Source organism: Bos taurus, chromosome 7 (assembly GCF_002263795.3).
Source record: "Bos taurus isolate L1 Dominette 01449 registration number 42190680 breed Hereford chromosome 7, ARS-UCD2.0, whole genome shotgun sequence".
Taxonomy (NCBI): domain Eukaryota; kingdom Metazoa; phylum Chordata; class Mammalia; order Artiodactyla; family Bovidae; genus Bos; species Bos taurus.
Window position 1 is genome coordinate 60916742 of NC_037334.1, and position 21715 is coordinate 60938456.

The 21715-nt window shown below is 41.8% G+C and overlaps 1 protein-coding gene across 1 annotated transcript in view; it reads left to right on the forward strand.

The window, feature by feature from the left end:
• The first annotated feature begins 11357 nt into the window (after nucleotides 1-11357).
• The window catches only part of ARHGEF37 (Rho guanine nucleotide exchange factor 37), a 56916-nt gene continuing 46558 nt past the window's right edge, over nucleotides 11358-21715 (forward strand). The window contains 1 exon segment of the mRNA NM_001205932.2: nucleotides 11358-11479. The gene's annotated coding sequence lies outside the window, so the exon portion shown is untranslated.

Below are 21715 nucleotides of genomic sequence, written 5' to 3' on the forward strand. Positions count from 1 at the left end.
TTTTCTTGGCCCACACTATGTCACTGGTTACCATACCTTCTGCTTAGTTGAAATGGGATATGTAAAACCACTGTGTTTAAGCCATAAACCTTATACAAATGTATCCTGCTGTTGTTATTAGGCAATTCAAGTCAGAGGTGTTTCTAACCTTTCTGGTGGAGGAAGACAGGCTGTCAGCTGAAACAGGAACTTAACAGTTATCGCCCAAACCAAAAATAAGACAAGTGTAACAACTATGACACTACTCCATCTGAATTCTTTATGTAGTTGATTCCTTCTGACAAGGTCGCCAACACAGGCATTTAAGATGTGTCATAGAAAACAGAAATAAAATATTCTAGGCTATTCTAAAGGTCTCAGAATCATTCCTCTAATCAACCTGAAGATACTGAGTTACTAGATGGCACCTACTCTGATTGACTTTCCCATGCCAAGGTAATAATTACTTTCAATGTTTATATAGCATTATATACAGTCTTGTTCTTATCCATCTTATCTTCTGCCAAAAAAAAAAAAATGTTTTTCTGGGGAAAATAATTTCATTATTTTAAATTTTTAGGTGGTGTGACTGAGCCCCAGAGATTTTAGTTAACTTGCCTAAGTGCACTAAATGACTTAAGAGTGCATTTTATACTTGAACTCAGATTTTTATTCTCACTCTAAAGAATCTGCTTTTTTTATTTCTCTAGCCCATGCATCTCAGAACTGTAAAACATCCTGGGAAGGAAACTGCTCATTTATTTCAAGATTAAGTAAAGATATAAAAGCAGATATCCACTTAACAGATCACATAATATGCCTCAGAAAGGTATGTTCAAGTATCCACACCAGATTATGGTTTTCAATAATTATACAATGCTGCCATCTTGTGGATATGCTGGCTTCTATGGCCCAGAATCAGCTAGTTGGATCTGAGCATTCAACTGTTAAATGCCCAGGAAAGGGCTGGAGTTGAGAAACTTAGAATAACATTTGAGGGGCCAAGTAAGTGTTAGAAGTTTGAGCAAACCTATTGTGCTTTCTGCACAATACCAGGGGCTTCCTCTATGACTCAGTGGGTTTGATCCCTGGGTGGGAAGGATCCCCTGGAGGAGGAAATGGCAACCCACTGCAGTATTCCTGCCTGGGAAATCCCATGGACAGAGGAGCCTGTGGGCAACAGTCTGTGGAGTCGCAAAGAATCAGACATGACTGAACACACACACACATTGTACTTTCTGAACAAGATCAAACATTGTTAATATTTGAATGCTCTGGACACGACTGAATGACTAACACATATGATATAAAGTTAGTGCATCTTATATTACCTGTTAAGGGGATAAGAGAGAAAAAAAAAACAAAGATATATCTTTTTCGTATGGATAACCAGTTATTCTTGCATCACTGGTTGAAAAACTTTCTTCTCCTTGTCTTAGTTTGAGATGCTATAACAAAATACCATAGATCTGGAGGCTCTCATGGATCTGGAGGCTGAAAGTCTGAGATCTGGGTTCCAGCAAAGTCAGCTTCTGGTGAAGGCCTTCTTCCAAGTTGGCATACTTGTATTTTCACATGGCAGAAAGCAGTTACAGATTGTCAAGAAAAGTAAACATCACACAAGGACTTTGCTTCCTCTCTGAGGAAAGAGTTAACATATTTTCAGTTGTATACAACATGTATCATGGTAGGTGGAAGTATGACCTTGATATTGTCTTATTTGGAGATAAGTATGGTTTAAGGGGAGAAGGCAATGGCAACCCACTCCAGTACTCTTGCCTGGAAAATCCCATGGACGGAGGAGCCTGGTAAGCTGCAGTCCTTGGGGTCACTAAGAATCAGAAATGACTGAGCGACTTCACTTTCCCTTTTCACTTTCATGCTTTGGAGAAGGAAGTGGCAACCCACTCCAGTGTTCTTGCCTGGAGAATCCCAGGGACAGGGGAGCCTGGTGGGCTGCCATCTATGGGGTCACTCAGAGTTGGACATGACTGAAGCGACTTAGCAGCAGCAGCAGCATGGTTTAAGGAGATGCATGTGTGTGCCAAGTTGACAAGGGATGAACTTGTGATAATAAATTTTATGTGTTATCTCAGCTGGGCCATAGTACCCAGATATTTGCTCAAACATTATTTTGGATGTTTATGTGAAGGTATTTTGGGGGAATGAAATTAATATTTAAGTAGGTGGACTTTGAGTAAAGCAAAATACCCGCCATAATATGAGTGGGCCGCATCCAGTCATTTGAAGGTCTTCATAGAAAAAAGATTGACATCTCCCAAGCAAGAAGGAGTTACAGAAGACAGCTTTGGAACTCTTTGCAACCCTTCCTGGGTCTCAATCTGCTGGTCTACCCTGCAGATTTTGAATTTATCAAGTTTTCACAATCACATGAGCTAATTCATTAAAATAAATCTCTCTCTTTGTCGTCCCCCCACCCTTCCACCCCATCCTGTTGGTTCTTTTTCTATAATGCATTCCTTCACTTTATTCAGGTCACTGCTAAAATGTTCTCTTCTTAGAAACACTTTTCATAACCAAATTATTTAAAATAGGCCCTTACATATACCCCCTTGCCACACCTAGTTACTTTTCAGCTCTTTATTTTCCTTCAAGCATTTACTAGTCTCTAAAATTATATATATACATGTATATATGGAAGAAAGTGTGAAAGTGTTAATTGCTCAGTCATGTCTGACTCTTTGCGACCCGCCAGGCTCCTCTGTCTGTATAATTCTCCAGGCAAGAATACTGGATTCTTTTCTTCTTGAGGAGGAACCTCATTTTCTCCTCCAGGGAATCTTCCCAACCCAAAGATCGAACTTGGGTCTCCTGCATTGCAGGCAGATTCTTTACCATCTGAGCCACCAGATGGTGGCTGCTAGTGGTAAAGAACCTGTCTGCCAATGCAAGAGACGTGGAGACATAAGAGACACAGTTTCGATCTCTGGGTTGGGAAGATCCGCTGGAGGAGGGCATGGCAACCTACTCCAGTACTCTTGCCTGGAGAATTCCAAGGAGCTTGGCAGAGGAGCTTGGCAGGCTGCAAACCATAGGGTCACAGAGTTGGACATGACTGAAGTGACTTAGCATGCGTGTGATATATATCCCTGGTAGCTCAGATGGTAAAGAATCTGCCTGCAATGCAGGTAACCTAGATTTGATCCCTGGGTTGGGGAGATCCCCTGGAGAAGGAAATGGCAACCCACTCCAGTATTCTTGCCTGGAGAATTCCATGGACAGAGGAGTCTGGTGGACTATAGTCCATGGGGTTGCAAAGAGGCAGACACAACTAAGCTACTGACAAACAAACACACTCTTTGCTTTACTAGAACACTTGCTCAATGAGACAGGAACTCTTTCTGTATTGTTCACTAATGTAGTCCCAGTTCAGTGCCTACCTCAATAATAGTTGTTGAATTCTTGAGTGGAATATATGTATATATAATATAGGTTTACATATATACATATTCTTCCTATGACTGAAACCTGCCTTTTTTCAGTTATCTATAGCATGGACTTCTTCACATGGACCTTGTTCTTTTAATTGGTTGTGTTTATTGCATGGTGTGGACATGCTGGAATTTATTTAACTTTCTTCTATTGATAGTTTTTGAGTGGTTTTTGGCTCTTCATTTTGAGTTTTTTTAAGTAACAAACCACTACTATATGCATATATCTTTGTGCACTTGTGTGTGAATTTCTCTAGGATAAATTAATAGAAGTGAGATTTCTGAGTCAGATAGGTTTTGTCAACTCACACTCTTGCAATGTGGTTATACCCTTACCCTTGCTGATTCTTAAATACGTGGCAGCAAGCCTTTGAGGCTGTACTCTAGGGCTGAGTGCATACTGCAGGAGAGGGAGTTTCCTTTTCTCCCTAGATATCTTTCTCTCTTTTTTTTTTTTTCCCTAGATATCTTTCTCATGCAATTTTTAGGAAAGCATTGCTTTGACCCGACTGAAGGGACCTCCTATTAGAAACCTATGAATAAAAATCTGATACTCCAATAATTCAAACAATGTTTGAGATGATACTGGTCAGATATTTCAACTGTAGTTTTACTTGGCAGTGTGAAACACACCAGGTGAAACACAGCAATTGAAGGAAGTAGTTTGTAAGGACGTTTAATAAAAGTCCAGCTCTCCTCCCAGCTTTATCTGACTGCTCCTTCTGTCTTTTTGCTGGCTCCCTTTTCTCTGCCTGCCCCTTGGCTGTTTTCACCAGGTCTTTGTCCTTAGTCTTTTTTTTGTTTGTTTACGACCTTCCTATTTTCCTAGTTTGATCTCATTCATTCTTGCAGTTTCCTATACAGTAGACATGCCAGTGACCTCCAAATCTATATTGCTAAGTCAAATTTCTCTTTTCTGGAACCTTATATCCATCTTCCCACTGGATATCCTTACTAGGTTAAGCCACAGGGGTCAGCTAGTTCCAAACTGGTTGTATTACTTGCCCCCAAACCTTTGTTCCCAGCCTGTTCCTTCTCTAGGATGGCTTTTCTTTAGTGAAGGCTACCAATCTTTTTTTTAATTCTTTAAAATTTTTTTATTTTTATTTTTATTTATTTGGCCGTGATGGGTCTTATTTGCGACATGCAGGATCTTTAGTTGAAGCATGTGAATTCTTAGTTGTGGCATGTGTAATCCAGTTTCCTGATCAGGGATCAAACCCAGGCCCCCTGAACTGGGAGTGCAGAGTCTTAGCCACTGGACCACCAAGGAAGACCCCTAAAATTCTAGTAATATCATGCTATCCTCATTCCTCAGTGACTCCTCCATTGCCTACAGGTGAAATATAAATTCCTTAGCGTGGCATACATGCCTTGCATGATCTGGTACCTGCCTGTCTTGCCAGTTCTGGCTGTAACTGCACATCCGAATATGTGTCATTCAGTCCCGTTACAATGAAGTGATTGCAGTTTCTGAAAAACACAAGGTAGTTGCATATTGTTATGCCCTGCATGCAGTCCTTTCTACCTTTATATTTTTATCTGCTTGGTAAGAATTCTCCTTAAAGACTCAGCAGGAAGGGTCACCTTATCTTTGGCTCCCCAGGCTCCCTGTAGAATTGCTCTCTCCCTCCTGCAGCATATACTGTTGGCAGCCTACCCAAGAACATTCCTTCTTAATTTTCCTCTTTTCGGGTAAGACTCCAATTTTGTCAAGGGTACATGACTAATGTTTCAGAAGGGAGCTGGCCCAATGTTGAATCTTCCTTCATATAAGCCAGTCAGTGATTGGTTTAGGTTATGATTAGTTATGGACATTCTATCCTAGTCTATGATGTAGACAAAGTCTGCTGGAGAGCTTTTTGGAATGCTCGAGCTCTTGAAGAGACACACAGCCAGAGATGGTCTTTTCTTCTGATGGATATTGTATTTTGTGGATGAATTGGATTTCTGATACTCAAACCAAAAAAGTACTAATTAATATACAGAATACAGTAGAAGCAAAGTATGTTCCTCCAAACTGGGCTAACAACTCATGATGGTAATGGGTTAAAATCAATTGCTAGAACTCAGGCACATAATCAACTATAGAGCTCCAGCAAAGTAGATTTAGAGGGACTCTTTTCTATAGATTAAGAACAGGACTATTCCAGAACTCAAGACTGGGTCTGTGTAGGGAAGTTATGGTCTTGCCTATTGAAAGAGGGAGCTAGAAAAACTGGAAGGGAAGAGAGAACAGCTCTGTCCTTAGAAGGGTTATTATACCTGCAAAGAGCCAGGAACCCACAGGGAAGCCATTGGAAACAAGGAAGAGTGAGAAACAGAAGAGGTACTGAGTAGTGTTTCTCAGTACAAATTAGCAAACTGGCCCAGGGAGGGTATGACACACTGGAAGAAGTGCAGGCTTTGGAGCTATCCTGCTGAGGTTGCAGTCCCAATTCTGCTACTTCTAGCAGCAAGGCCTTCTGGCAAGTTTCTGAATCACTCTAAACCTCAGGTTTCTCATTTGTTAAAAAAAAAAAAAAAAAAGTTGGTAATACTTTTCTTTTAGGGCTGATTAGCAGAGTATCTGGGGTTCCCAAGCAGTGCTAGTGGTAAAGAACCTGCCTGCCAGTGCAGGAGATGAAAGAGACATGGGTTCAATCCCTGGGTCAGGAAGATCCCCTGGGAAAGGGCATAGCAACCCACTCCAGTATTCTTGCCTGGAAAATTCTATGGACGGAGGAGCCTGGCGGGCATAGCATCACAAAGAGTCGAACAAGACTCAGTGTGCACACTTGAGTCTTGAGCAGAGTATCTGGCCTACAATAAGGGCTCAATAAAGCAGACACTCTTGTTATAAAATATTTTATGTATTAGTAATGAGGTTAATATACTAACCTGCTATTTGATAAAAGTTTAATTCTGCTAAAGACCCAGCAACCAATCATTTCTTGACTTGTCTTTCTGACAATATCTCAGAAGATAGAAGAAATGATTCAAGAAACATACATTTGGATTTAGTAGAATTTTTTTAGAATGGTGATGGGAATCTTTGGAGAAAACAACCAGATGAGAGAAAGTATGGAGTAGGAGTAGACTTGGCTATGCGCTCATCACCTGTGAACCAGTTACTTTATCTCTCTGAGCTTCAGTTTCCTGATCTGTAAAATGCAAATAATATCTATCATATAGAATGTCAGGATTAGAAATAATCCATGAAAAATTTCTAGCATGTACTAGGCATTCAATAAGTAGCACCTTTTTTTTTTTTTCACTTTATTTGGCTGCACTGAATCTTTATTGCTGCATGTGGGCTTTCTCTAGTTGTGGCAAGTGGGGGCTACTCTTTAGTTGCGGTGCACTGACTTCTCATTACAGTGGCTTCTCTTGTTGGAGAGCACAGGTCGAGGCAGCTCAGCAGTTGTGGCTCATGGGCTTAGTTGCCCTGTGGCTTGTGGGATCTTCCCAAACCAGGGATTGAACTTGTGTCCCCTGCATTGCAAGGTGGATTCTTTTTTTTTTTTTTTGCAAGGTGGATTCTTAACCACTGGACCACCAGGGAAGTCCAAGTAGCATCTATTTTTATTATTACTGTAGAAGTTAGAGTAGTAAAATTTATAGAATTAAAATATATATAGGAGACTGAAACTCTAAAAGACAGCCACCTCTTCTGGTTTTGAGAGTTCAGTTCAGGTGCTGTATTAAGCATTTTGTAGAGACTATACTTTTTGCTTCTTTCCATTCTGGCCTACAAAATGTTAGAAGACTGTATAGTGGACATTTGTCACATTCCTGGCAGTCCAGCCTCCAAATTGCCTCTAGAAGTTTGGGGAACATGCCACAGTGGGGGGCAGGCCCCCACATCTCACTCATGGAAGCCAAAAGGCTCTGGTCTCAGTTCTCCCTGATTGTTGTCTGCTTGGGAACCAAGCCTGACTGAGTAGCCCATCCTTCCAAGATTGTGATTCTGGAGATAGGAACCAAGAGAAGCAGGCAGTGTGTAAAATTTGCTCTGGTAGTGGCAACGTTCAGCATCACGCAGCGAGGGCAGCTGGGTCAGCTATGGCACCCAGTCCCCAGGGCATTGCCAGTGTCCAGCATCAGCATCCTCCCTATGGCCTGGTTTCTTTTGTGGGTCTGGCCACCCAGCCTCTGGTGCCTCCTGTATTCTTAGCTTGGTTTTCTAGAATCAATCTTTCCATTGATTCTTTGACCTCCCCAATACTCCCCAATTTACCCCAAAAGTAAATTCCTTTTCTGCTTCACTTAAAGTGAATTTGTTTTCGCTGTGTACAGCCAAAAGACTGACTAGTACATTGTCTTTAGGTAATGCTGCTAAGTCACTTCAGTCGTGTCCGACTCTGTTTGACCCCATAGACGGCAGCCCACCAGGCTCCCCCATCCCTGGGATTCTCCAGGCAAGAACACTGGAGTGGGTTGCCATTTCCTTCTCCAATGCATGAGAGTGAAAAGTGAAAGTGAAGTCGCTCAGTCGTGTGCGACTCAGCAACCCCACAGACTGCAGCCTACCAGGCTCCTCCGTCCATGGGATTTTCTAGGCAAGAGTATTGGAGTGGGGTGCCACCGCCTTCTCCATTTAGGTAATGCTCAAGCCCAAAGAGTCCGATGCTGCTGCTTTTACTACAGATCTCTGGATAAAGTCATGGTCAGATATGCAACTGTTCTGGGAGTTCTGTCTTGGTTCCTTTTAAAAGCCCATGCACCTCAGGGAAAATATCTGCTGCCCCACCATAAACCACCTATTCTCTACCTCCCATGACTTCTTTTTAAAATTTTAATTAATTAATTTATTCATGGCCACACTGAGTCTTCACTGCTGTGAGTAGGCCTCTGCTTGTGGTGGGTTCTCTTTTGGAGGACAGGCTTTAGAGTGTAGGCTCAGTAGTTGTGGCTCATATGCTTAGTTGCCTCATGGCATGTGGATTTTCTCGGACCAGGAATTGAACCATGTCCCCTGCATTAGTGGGTAGATTCTTTACCACTGGTCCACTGGGAAGTTCCCTCTATCTCCTAAAACTTCTTAATTCACACGCGTTCACTCACCCAGTCAACAATCACTTACTCAATGCCTTCTACGTACAAGGCAATATGCCAGGCACAAGAATCCAAAGATCAATAAGCTGTAGCCCTGACAGCATACTTTGAAATTTTGAACCAGGTTAATATACTTTCTTAAATAAATAAATTAAAAAACCTATCACTCTGTTGAGGGTAGAAGTGAAGGGAACTCTTTATCTTTGAATTAGTATCCCTGGGGATAAGGTGATGTCCACTTCTTTGTAAATGTTCTAGAAATCAATCCAAAAAGGCAATTGGATTCCTTTGTTAGAAGTTTCCAGTCAAAACAAAGTAGCTCTCAAAAGCTCTGAGAAAAGAATACCTCTTCTGAAGCTGACAGCTAGATTTCTGCTCATCAGAATATTGGTGACTAGGATGAAAGATGGGGAATTAGTGCCAATGCATTAGAAATTTAACTCAAGATAACTCTTAGTCCTAAAATAGAATTTTTAAAAAATCAAATAAAAATACCATCCAGCTTCTCTCCTTTTCCTTAAATCCAGGGAAGTAGGAACCCTACTACCTCTTGAACCCCTATATTATAGTAATCTGTCCAGAAGGTTAGACATTTCTCTCTTAAATCAGAAAATTCAACACAAGCAAGGAAGAAGGGCATATATTAGTAATGGAAAGTAAACAGGTAAATCAGATGATCCCAGACACCTGGGATAAGTGGTCTGTCTCACACACACAGGAACATAAAGTGAGGTGTTGAGCACTCACAAGACTCTCACTCACAAACTGGAAGTCTGATCTAGCTGTCAGACTAGTTCTGGGGATCAAGTCTTCACTCCCTGGGTGACTTTGAAAAAGTCACTTAACCACTCTAGGACTCAAATTCTCTTCAGATTGCCTTCTGAATTGGAAGGAAACTTAGAGATCACCTAAACTAGTCTTTAACTTTTGTATTCTTCTTTGAAGCATCCCCAGTATTCCTCTCTGGTTGAATTCTGACTTTTAATGACAGGATGCCCACTCTCCCCATGCAACTGATGTCATTTTTTAAACACTCTGATTGGTAGATAAGTTCTCCCTCACATATTTGCAGTTTGTCTCCCTAATAGCATTCCTCAGGCTGGTGATGTCGAAGGTCATACAGGTGCAGTCTGATCCATGGAAAACTCTTTAAGAAAGCTCTCAACTTTGCTTTTCTCCTCTACAGACTAAAACCATCCCCTCCTCTTCTATTGTTCTCATCCATCACATTCATTTTAATCTTCAATCCACCATTTTAATCTTCATATGTTTGTGGATGTAGAGTAGTGCTTAAGCAATCTGAGGCCTCAGACTGTCTGAATTTGAGTACTGGTCCTGTGTGATAGTGGACAAGTTATTATACTTTCTTTAGCTTCAATTTTTCTCTCTAAATGAGGATGATAAAAGTATACCTTTCTCTTAGAGAAGTTTTGAATCTGATAGATGAGGAAATACAAATAAAATGTTTAGTATAGTACCTGGCACTGAGTAAGCAATATCATTAGCGCTATCATTAATAATAATGATAAAATTTACATGAGAATAAGAATGAATATTAGAATCGAAGGATTTAGAAAAGTTAATCTGGTCCTTTCATGACTCCATAAACAAGACTTAGTTGCCCTGACATGAAACTTTCCATACTTTTCATGTAATGATCACTTTCAAGTGTGTGTTCATCATCCGGCTCACCCCAAGAGGGCAGGGACCTTGTCTGTGGTGCTGACTGCTGAATACCTGGTGCATTCAGTGTCCTGCTCACTACTATGAGTCACAGAAAAGGAAACGGGTGCAGGGAGTGATAGCTTACGGTGAACATGTCGGATTCGTGATCTCTGAAGAAGATTTAGCTTGGGGACCAGGGACCAGGCTTGATCACTCAAGAGCTTTTGTATAGCAGAGTTTTATTAAAGTGAAAAAGGGACAGAGAACGCTTCTGACACAGACATCAGAAGGGGGACGGAGAGTGCCCCTGCCTGCTAGTTTTAGCAAGCTGTTTTATGTCTGTTAGAAAGCTATTCATCAGATAAGACAGACACCTCAAGTCTGACGGAGCTTCACCAGGCCCCTCTCACAATATGCAGTTTTGAGATAGGATGGCATAAGGCGCGTCATCCCTCAGCCTTAAAACAATTGATATGAATTCTGGTTTGTTGAGCTATTATCAGCCAAAAGTTAGTCTTCGGTGGAACAATTTTGAAGAAAGGCAAATTCCAAAGCAAATACATAGTTTCATTAACGTAGCTTAAGAAAAACATTTCCATAAGAAAAACGCATTGGTTAGCTCAAGGACTGAGAAAAGTTAAGGTTAGGTGGAACCAGGTGTCCTCATAGCAACACAGAATTTTAAGACACTTGCAGCCTATTTCCTCTGATTGGAGACCCCTCGTCTTCCTGCCTGTTACCTTCTCAGGAAACTGGCAGATTTATCTAAGTTTGCGCAAAGGGCTCCCAGGAGAGCTAGGATAGGAGCCCAGAAGTCCTGGGCAGTCAACACTGAGAATTAAATAAAGGTCCAGCCCTAAAATTTGGTGATTCCGGCGAGAGCACAGATATTCAGTGATCTTGGGGTCACTATTGCTACCAGATGGCCTAACTGCTTGTCCCTGTTTTGAGGCTGGCTAGCCTGCGGGAGGAGTAGGTGCGGATGGGCGGGTCACCCGGTGCTGCACCGACACCCACTTACATGGCTTCCTTCTGGCTCCGGGCCAGCGCACGGCTGTTGCTGCTGTCGCCCGGTCGCCCCAGCTGGGGCCCGCTCTAGGGAGCACCCAGCTGAAAACAACCTGCCTGCATATGGACAATTAACAAAGGCAGGAGCCAGGGCCGCCGCCTCCTGGCGCACGCACGTAGGCAGTGGGCAGAGCCGCGCCCGCCCGGGCCTTCTGTGGGAACAGTGCGCGCAGGCTCCAGCGCTGCGCGGGTCCGGGAGTCCTGCGCCTTTCCCACCCTGGCTGCGCAGTCCCCAGGGCAGCCGAGCTCCCCGTGGGAGCTGGCACCTTGCGAGCGCGGTGAGTCCACTCGGGCGATTGGGATGGCAGGATAGGGCCAGGGAGGCTCTTGGGAAATCAGCTGCTGCTGAGATCCTGGAAGGGAGGTGGGGGAGCGCGCGAGCGACTACGCCGGTCCGGGTTGCTGGTTGCTGGGTAGTTAGCTTTGTGTCTTGAGCCTAGTGGGAATGCGAGCAATCTGATACGTCTGACCCAATTGGGTCAGTTTACAGGTGGAAAACTGAGGCCCAGAGAGGTAAGCTGGCTTGGTAAAAACGAATTATTGTTCCTTATGTCTGTTTATCCCTCCCTGCTTCAGTGTAAAATTGGGGAGGACTTTTAATGAGACTCCATATACGTTAAAACAATGGAATAATACAAACGATGGTTAAAAAAAAAAAAACTTTCCTTGACAAGGAAAGTATATTTATAAATAGGCAATCAAGGCCAGGGGAAAAGAGAACGGAAATCTGTGGTCCGTAGGTGAGCTGCCTGGGCCGAGAGCCCTCAGAGAAATAGTGCTAAGGCTGGGACTGGAAGCCAGAACTTCTGGCTCCCACTGCAGTACTCCCTGGACATCAAGCACCACGAACTTAAGAGAATGGGTAAGTTGACCACTTGCTCAGGCAGTGGCTCGTGACCTTCTTGGGATCACTGACTCCTTAAAAACCTGGGTCTCCTTCCCAGGTTTCACACATAACCTTACATAGTTTCAGATTTGACAGCAGGATGAAGCATTCCTGCTGTGAGGAATGACTGAACGCTGGCCCTCAGGCTGCACTGTTTCAGAGCAGTTTATTTGCTTTAAAGGGAGGCAGCTGGTGAAGGAGTGTTCCTGCTCTGAGTTGAGACAGCGTCCTGAGGCCCCTAGCTGCCTGATCTCGCACAGTCTTTACCTATTCCAAGGCCCTGTTTTCTTTGTAAACTGGAGGAAAGATTGCTTCATCTTTCATATTGTTGTCAGACTACAGATGAATATTAAGTCCAGTGCCTGACAGTAATGGATGATCAATAAAAAGGCTGGTGCACACAACCCAGTGAGTCAAAGCCATGCCATTTAAGAAAGGGTGATGAACTGGGGAAAAATGGGCTGTATCCAAAGTAAAAGAAAACAAAAGTTACAAGTTAAAAATTTACAAATGTAAAGTCAGCCCTATAGTGGCTTACAAATGACTGCACATACCTTGGTGATGGTAACCTAAATAAGAGTGCACCTATTTAGAATAATCCTTCCCTGGTAGCTGGCTCAGTGGTAAAGAATCTGCCTGCAATGCAGGAGATACAGGTTTGATCCCTGGGTCAGGAAGATCCCTGGAGAAGGAAATGGCATCCCACACCAGTATTCTTGCCTGGGAGATCACATGGACAGAAGGGCTTGGCAGGCTACAGTCCATGGGGCCACAAAAGATCAGACAGGACTTAACAACTAAACAACAAATTTAGAATAATGTACTATACTCAATATTTGACCCAAGGTCAAATGCTGAAGGTAGAAACCAGCAGACATTCTAACAAGGACTGTTTATTGGGCCTCACATGCCCCTTTTGAATGGAGCCAGCATCTGTATAATTATTTTTAAATGAGAAAAAAGAGGAGGACATACATGGGAAGCGGGGCTCCCCCCTCATCTTGCCCACCAATGGAGGCTCAGCTGAGTTTCTGCCAGGGTACAGGAGTTACTTGGCAGTTGGCTCAGATCCCTCTTGGATCAGTAGCTTGCTGTGGAAAACAGTGCCTTGGTTGATTCTGCTCTAGAACAGATAAATGGCTTTTTATTTAACTGATCAGGGAGGGTGGTTGTTTGGGTGCTGTAACTGAAGCAAAATGGCTTTTGCTGAGCTTGATTGTCCAAAGCCTATTGACAGGCTTAAGCTCTTTAAAATCTATGGATCCAAAATTATGAGGACAGGGCCTGGGCAATTTATCTATAAAAGGAACAGCCCTTTCAAATACCGTGTTGTTTCCTTTCTCTACCATTTTAGGCCTTGCAAACAGAGGCAGGGAAGTATGGCTTAGGGCAAATAGCTGTTGTTTAATTTGGGTTAAGACACACACTACCTGTATGGTGGTTACATTCCTCACTGTGTATTTATAAAGGGCAGTTTTTCCTCAGGGAGAGAGAAGGAAAGAGAGAATGTGTATGTGTATGCCTGGACTGTGTCTTGTCCACTCTCTTCTTCACCCCCAATCAGTCATTTCTCAACCCAGAGAAGTCCTTTTTCTGCAAGCTTGGTGAATTTGGCAAATTCCTTACCATGGCATCCCACTCCAGTACTCTTGCCTGGAAAATTCCATGGATGGAGGAGCCTGGTAGACCCCAGTCCATGGGGTCGCTAAGAGTCGGACACGACTGAGCAACTTCCCTTTCACTTTTCACTTTCATGCATTGGAGAAGGAAATGGCAACCCACTCCAGTGTTCTTGCCTGGAGAATCCCACGGACGGGGGAGCCTGGTGGGCTGCTGTCTCTGGGGTCGCACAGAGTCCGACAGGACTGAAGTGACTTAGCAGTAGCAGTAGCAGTTACCTTGCTGGCTCTGTTGCCTAATTTTGTTTCAAAATAACTCTCTTAGAAAGTTTTTTTTTTTTTTTTAATTTGATCTTTAGGTTCCAAACTCTTGGTGCTCTATGGGACAACAGAGCACATATACTCATTCACTTAGACAAAGTTTCTTATTTGAAGGCAGTCCATGTACACCTTCTTTACAGGGTACATGGGCTCACCCTGTACGGAAGGGATGTGCCTCTTCAGACTCACTGACTTCCTTCCTTCAACTATTCCTTAAGAGGACAAGAGTAAGAGCAGACCTTCTTAAGAAACTATAGCTCACTTGCATCAGAATTACCAAATCAATTCATGATGGCTTGTCAAAATGCCCCATCTGTGACCTACTGAATCACAGTTGTCAAGAGCTGAGCAGGAATTTGCATGCCTCTTAAAGAAAGAAATTATGGTTGCTGCAGAGAAGAATGAGGGGAAGAGATAGTTAGAGAATTTGGGATGGACATGTACACACTGCTATATTTAAAATGGATGACAACCATCGAGGACCTACTGTATAGCTCATGAAAGTCTGCTCAATGTTATGTGGCAGCATGGATGGAAAGGGTGTGGCGGAGGGAGAATGGATACTTATATACATGGCTGAGTCCCTTTGGTGTTATCTGAAACTATCACAACATTGTTAATCAGCTATACCCCAGTACAAAATAAAAATTAAAAAGAAATATACAACAACAACAACAAAAGAATTTGCATGCTTAGTAAGTGCACCTCTGGTTGCTTATGTGTGGGTTGGAGGTGGAGACTATTATTTACATACATCTGTATTTTTTGTCTAGTTATATAATAAATGAGAACCTCTTTTGTAAATTTTTTTTTTTTTTGGTCATGTAGCGTGGCATGTGGGATTTTATTTCCGCATCCAGGGATCAAACCCATACCCCTTGCCATGGAAACTCAGAGTCTCAACCACTAGACTACCAGGGAAGTCTTTTGTAATTTAAACAAACAAAAAATTCATGATGGCCAAAGAAAATATATTGATGGCAGATAAACACCTGGAAAGACGCTAAAGATCATTAGGGAAATGAACATTAAAACCACAAGCAGATAACCCTTCATGCAAAGACTGGCTACGTCAAGTGTTGTTGAGGTTATAGAACTCATACACTGCTGGTGGGAATATAAAATGGTACAACCACTTTTTAAAAAGTATGACATCTTTTAAAAATATACATCAGGACTCCCCTGGTGGTCCAGGGGCTAAGACTCCATGCTCCTAATTCAGGGGGCCAGGGTTCAGTCCCTGGTCAGGGAACTAGATATCACCCGCCACAACTAAGACCTGGCACAGCCAAATAAATAAAATGAATACTAAAAAAAATACACCTATCTTGTAATCTAAACATTGCATTCCTAAAAAAAAGTGACAAACGTTGCATTCCTAGGTCCAGCTTTATTGTAATAGAGAAACAAGAACCAACCAAATTTTATTCAGTGTGTAGATAACTATGGTATATTTATATAATGTTATACTACTTGCCAGAGAAGGCAATGGCACCCGACTCCAGTACTCTTGCCTGGAAAATCCCATGGATGGAGGAGCCTGGTAGGCTGTAGTCCATGGGGTCACTAGGAGTCAGACACGACTGAGTGACTTCACTTTCACTTTTCACTTTCATGCATTGGAGAAGGAAATGGCAACCCACTCCAGTTCTTGCCTGGAGAATCCCAAGGACAGGGGAGCCTGGTGGGCTTCCATCTATGGGGTCGCACAGAGTCGGACACGACTGAAGCGACGTAGTAGTAGTAGTAGTAGTAGTAGTAGTAGTAGTAGTAGTAGTATACTACTTGCAGGAGAAAGTAATGAACTATTGATACATGCTATAACATGGATGAATGTCAAAATAATTTTGCTGAAAGGAAAAAGCCAGATAAAGCATATGTATCGTATAATTACAATATAAAATTCAAGGGGAGTTCTTCTACCTTACCTCAAACTTTGTGGTGGTTTCTAAGAGTTGTGTGTCTAAGTTCACTTGTAACAGTGTCATTGGCAATTTGATCACTGTTCTGCCAGTGTTCATCCAGGTCATTCATTCATTAATTCAATTAATTGAGCATCTAGAGCATCTACTGGGGAAGGGAGTGGTTCCTTGGAAGGGAGATGGGAGTCAGAGAAGACTTGTCTTGGTTTCGATAGAGAAGTAAAACAGTCACTTTTATGAAAAACATAAAGAATGACCACTGCACTCTGGTGCTATGCATTGGTCAGGAGGCTGTTGTACTGATTCAGGAGAAAGGTGGTAGAGGTTTAGATTCAGGTGGTCTCAGAGATGGGAAGCACTAAAAGAAATAATAGATATCCTTAAAAAAGCAAGGAAGATCCCAGAGGTTGACACTGATCAACACTCTTTGAATTGGGTATTTTATTGGTTTTTAGTCCATATTACTGTCCTATTGCCTCCCCCTCTCCCCCAGCCGCCATCACCACATCTTATGCCATTATCTCATCTTATTCCTTATTTGTAAGGATTTCATCAGAGATCAGCAATAACTTCCTAGTCCAGTTCCACTAGCTTATGGTATTCCTTTGCTCTACTGATCTAGTCGACTTTCATGAAAGGAATGAGGATAGTCTGGCATGACCTGTTTGTCTTTTTTCTGTTAACCTGTGGTGGCTCCAAGTGATCTCTGTTTCCCTTTCCAAGGGCTGATAGACTGTCTGTTTTATTCGAGTGGCAGAAACCCAACTCAGAGTGGGTTAGGCCAAAGTGGGGTGGGGAATGAAAATGTGTTAGCTCATATAAAAAAAAAAACAAACCCAAAGGGAATCATTCTCCATCATGGCTGGATTAAGCAATGCTTTCAGGGCTCAGTCTCATGGTCTCTCCATCTCTCAGCTCCGTTTCATTGGTATTAGCTGCATCGTCAGTCATACTCTGCTATGTAGTTCTTATTATAATCATCATGATTAGGTGCTTTCACCATCTGCTTCAGTGTGATCAGCCAAGTGTCTTTAGACGTCATTCCTCTGATCCACGGTCATGCTAATCTTTCCTGTTTAACAATAATAGTAACAAAAACAACAGCTACTGTTATTGAAAGCTTATTACATAACAGGCACTCTGCTAAACACTTTACGTGGATTCTTATGAAATCTTATAACAACCCTATAAGGAAGGTTATTTAGTTATCCTAGGAAGGCCACATGGATTGATCGCAGAATCAGAATTTGAAATCAGGTTTTTTAGCTCCAGGGTCTGGGCTCCTAATCTTAAAAGAGTGACCCCTGCAGTCACTCTTTAGGGCTAAGAAGAGGAAAACAAAGTCATCAAACAATGTGCCTAGTTTTTACTTTTTCTGAACATGAATGTTAAAATTTAGTTGGCAATCATAGTAGGGGCAGAACTTTGGAATTACAGAATTAGTTTTGTTAATCCCAGATCCTTCTGGGTTTTAGAGTTCTGGAAGTTCTTTGTACAGGACCCTCCACTCTGACTCTTGTATAAATGAAGCTCATTAGCCAGGATCCCTCTGTTGCCATTCTCATTTCTATAGGTATTTCCTCCCTTTATTCTTCAACAGTCTTTTGTTAGTGTGTGTTTAACTTTTTCTTTGTTAGCCTGCCCATGAGCCCTAATCCCTAGAGGTTTTATATCTATTTTTTTCCCCCTTGAATGTTTAAATTGACCTCCCTCTCTAACTTGAGGTGGAAGACTGATGGATGTTCATCTTTTCCTGCCATGACATTTTTACTTTCTGAAGGAACTTTTAGGGTGAACTTTCTTCTGGGACCTGCTTACTTCCATTTCTCCATTCACTTCTGACTGGTCAGAATTAGGTTCAGAGTATCATTTCCCTTGTTTGTTTTGTTTTGTTCTAATATTTATTTATTTGGCTGTGCTGGGTCTTAGTTGCAGCATGTGAACTTCTTAATTATGGCATGTGGGGTCTAGTTCCCTGGCCAGGGATTGAACCTGGGCCCCTTGCAATAAGAGCTTGGAGTCCAACCACTGGACCGCAAGTGAAGTCCCTCATTTCCCCTGGTACTTCTATCTTTAAAGGGGTGAAATGACCAAGATGTCCATCTACTCAGTCCCTCTGCTTTTAGTGGAATGAACCTTGGAACAAATAACCAGATATTTTAAATGCCCTACCCTTATTGTAGAACCCCCTTTCCCCCCTTTATTTGTATCCTCATAACCCAGAAAAATCCTTAACAATAGGATTTTTGGAAATAGCTGCTCCAAATATTTGTTGAATGAATGTGTGAATGCCCAAATTTTCTGTGCCAGTGTGTACAGAGGAGGAGAGAAGAGAAGAGAATTAAATGTTTTATCCTATCCTAGATTCAGATGCCATCACTGCATAACATTCAACAAACACTTTTCTTTTGGTACCTACTGTGTGCTAGACTGGGGCTTCCCTCATAGCTTAGTTGATAAAGAATCCTCCTGCAAAGCTGAAGACCTCAGTTTGATTCCTGGGTTGGGAAGATCCGCTGGAGAAGGGATAGGCTACCCACCCCAGTATTCTTGAACTTTGCTGTGGCTCAGCTGGTAAAGAATCCTCCCGCAATACGGGATACTTGGGTTTGATCCCTGGGTTGGGAAGATCCCTTGGAGAAGGGAAAGGCTACCCACTCCAGTATTCTGGTCTGGAGAATTCCGTGGACAAAGAGTCGGGCATGACTGAGCGACTTTCACTTCACTTCACTTCATGTACTAGAGTGATTTTATCTTTAGTTCTTAATTGTCTATCACAGGACATCAAGGAGATCTCAGAACTGAGCATAGACTAGACTCTATTGAAAGGCATATTTTCCCAAATGTATTCTCCAGGACAAGCCTCTTTATCAGACCAGACCAAGAAGTAGAAGAGAGACACCCATCCTGCTCTCCTAGGCTTTTAAGCTGCATTTGCAAAGATAGTGGCTAACTTAAGCTATCTAATACTTTGTTTATTTAACTTTTTATTTTGAAATAATTATAGGTCAAGAGCGAAGTTCCAAGGATAGTATGGAGGTTAGGTATATCTTCACCAGGTTCCTCCAATGGTTACATCTTATTTCAATGTAACATCATGTCAAAACCAGGAAGTTGGCTTTGATATAATTCACGTGTTTAATTTTAGATGTCCTTTTATCACCTGTAGATTTCTGTAACCACCACTTCAATAATACAGATGTATTCTATCACCAGGAAATTCTCCCTGTGCTATTCTTTTATAGTCACACCCACCTCCCCTCCACCAACATCTCTAACCAGGCGATCTCTACTCTGTTTTCTCTATCATTTTAGATGTTTTATAAATGAAATCACACAGTAAGCTGTTCAAGTTGGTTCTTTTCAGGCAGCATGATACCCTCAAGAACCATCCAGTTGTTGCAGTCTATCAGTAGTTCATCCCTTTTTATTTCTGAGTATTCTGTGATACTGGATATACCACTTTTTTTTTTTTTTTTTAGCTATCCTTACCTATTAAATCCCCCTATTAAAGCAACATTTTGATTGTTTCGTTCTTAGCTTTTACAAATAAAACTTCCTCAAACACTTGTAGACAGGTTTTTGTATAGGCATAAGTTTTCATCCTCTGGAATAGATGCCCTGGGTGCGACTGCTATTAAGTGTATGTTTTAGTTTTTAAAGAAACAGACAAACTATTTTCCAAAGTAGCTGCACCATTTTATATCCCATCAGCAACGTACGAGAGATGCAGTTCTCCACATCCTTGCCAGTGTTTCCTAATTTGATGGGGTAGGTAACAGCTTTATTGAGTTATAATTCACATCATATAATTCACCCATTTAAAGTTGTACAAATCAGTGGTTTTTAGTATATTTGCCGAGTTGTGCAACCATCTCCACTAATAAATTTAGAACATTTCACCATCCCCAGAAGAAATCCAGCCACTACACTCCAAATCATTATGCTTTCAGCCCTGTAAGCTACTAATCCATTTTCCATGTCTATAGATCTGCCTATTCTGGACATTTCATAGAAACAGAATCATCAAATACGTGGTCCTTTGTGACTGACTTCTTTCATTTAGCGTAATGTCTTTAAGATTCATTTATTGTAGTTATAGCGCATATTAGTACATCATTCCTTTTCATTGCCAAATAATATATAATATTTTTAAAGAAATAAAAATGTGCTTCTTTCCATTACATGGGATATAAACTAAGAGAACAACAAGATGCTGCTCTGAGAGAGTGTCCCAGGCCTGGTGGGAGGTCTAGATTGCAATTACTGTAAGTGCTATTTTAAATATTGAGCAGTTCTCTCTGAAGTATTACTTACGGCTTTTGTATTACTTACGGCTTGAAGTATTACTTATGGCTTTTGTATTACTTAAGGCTTGAAGTATTACTTATGGCTTTTCCTTCTGGAGAAGGAAATGGCAACCCACTCCAGTATTCTTGCCTGAAGAATCCCATGGACAGAGGAGCTTGGTGGGCTACAGTCCACGGGTAGCAAAGAGTCGGACACGACTGAGTGACTTCACTTTCACTTTCACTTTGTTAATTTAGCAACAGTTCAGAGTAGCCTTAATAGGTCTCCTGAAATCCTGTCGGAATCTTTCTAGAGAAGCAATGCTCTGGATGATAAATGTCAGTGATTCAGGCCAGGGACAGGTTAGTGGGCCACAGTCAGCATTCAGGAGCTGGACTAGAGCTATGCATCAGACAGGTATGTTCCAGGCTCTTCTGGGCCTTCTGCCTTCTGAACAACCTTGCTCTTGCCAAGCACCTGTATAAGTTATCTGATCCATGGGTCAGTGTCAGGACAGAAACTTCTGCTACTAATACATGAAAAGGAGCATTCATGTATGCAAATACATATTCATATATGTATCAGCATTGTGAGACAGAGAGGAAGACACAATAAATGGGTGCTCATCTTGTCTCCAGGAGCTTAGTGTCTAGATGAGGCATAGCCCTAGGTAACCCGAGTACAAGGCTGAATGGGACACATGCCACTTTAAATATTAGGAACTATTTCGTCTGTTCAGAAAACAGCAGAGAACAAAATAACAAATGCCCATGTTCTTACTACCTAGCTTTGTTTAATTTTGGCATTTTTGTCATATCTGCTTTAGTTTTTTTTAAAAAAATAGAACATCTTAGATATTCAGCAATGAAAAGGAAGGACCTATTAATAACATACAACAGCTTACATCAATCTCTAGGGAATTATGCTGAGTGAATAAAGTGAGTCCCAAAAGGTTATATATTATGTAATTCACATATAGATACTCTGTGATTTACATACATTCTTTTTTTTTTTAATGAAATTTTATTTATTCATTTATTTTGGCCACACTGCCCAGCTTGTGGGATTTCAGTTCCCTGACCAGGGATTAAACTCCTGCCAGGCAGTGAAAGCACCAGTTCCTAACCACTAGACCACCAGGGAACTCCTTACATACATTCTTTTTTTTAATTTTATTTATCTTTTTAATTGGAGGATAATTACTTTACAATATTGTGATGATTTTTGCCATACATCAGCACTGCATACATTCTTGAACTGATGAGAGTACAGAAATGGAGAACAGATTCTTATTTGCTGGATATTAAGGATGAGATCAGAGAAGGCAATGGCAACCCACTCCAGTACTCTTGCCTGGAAAATTCCATGCGTGGAGGAGCCTGGTAGGCTGTAGTCCATGGCGTCGCTAAGAGTCAGACACGACTGAGCGACTTCCCTTTCACTTTTCACTTTCATGCATTGGAGAAGGAAATGGCA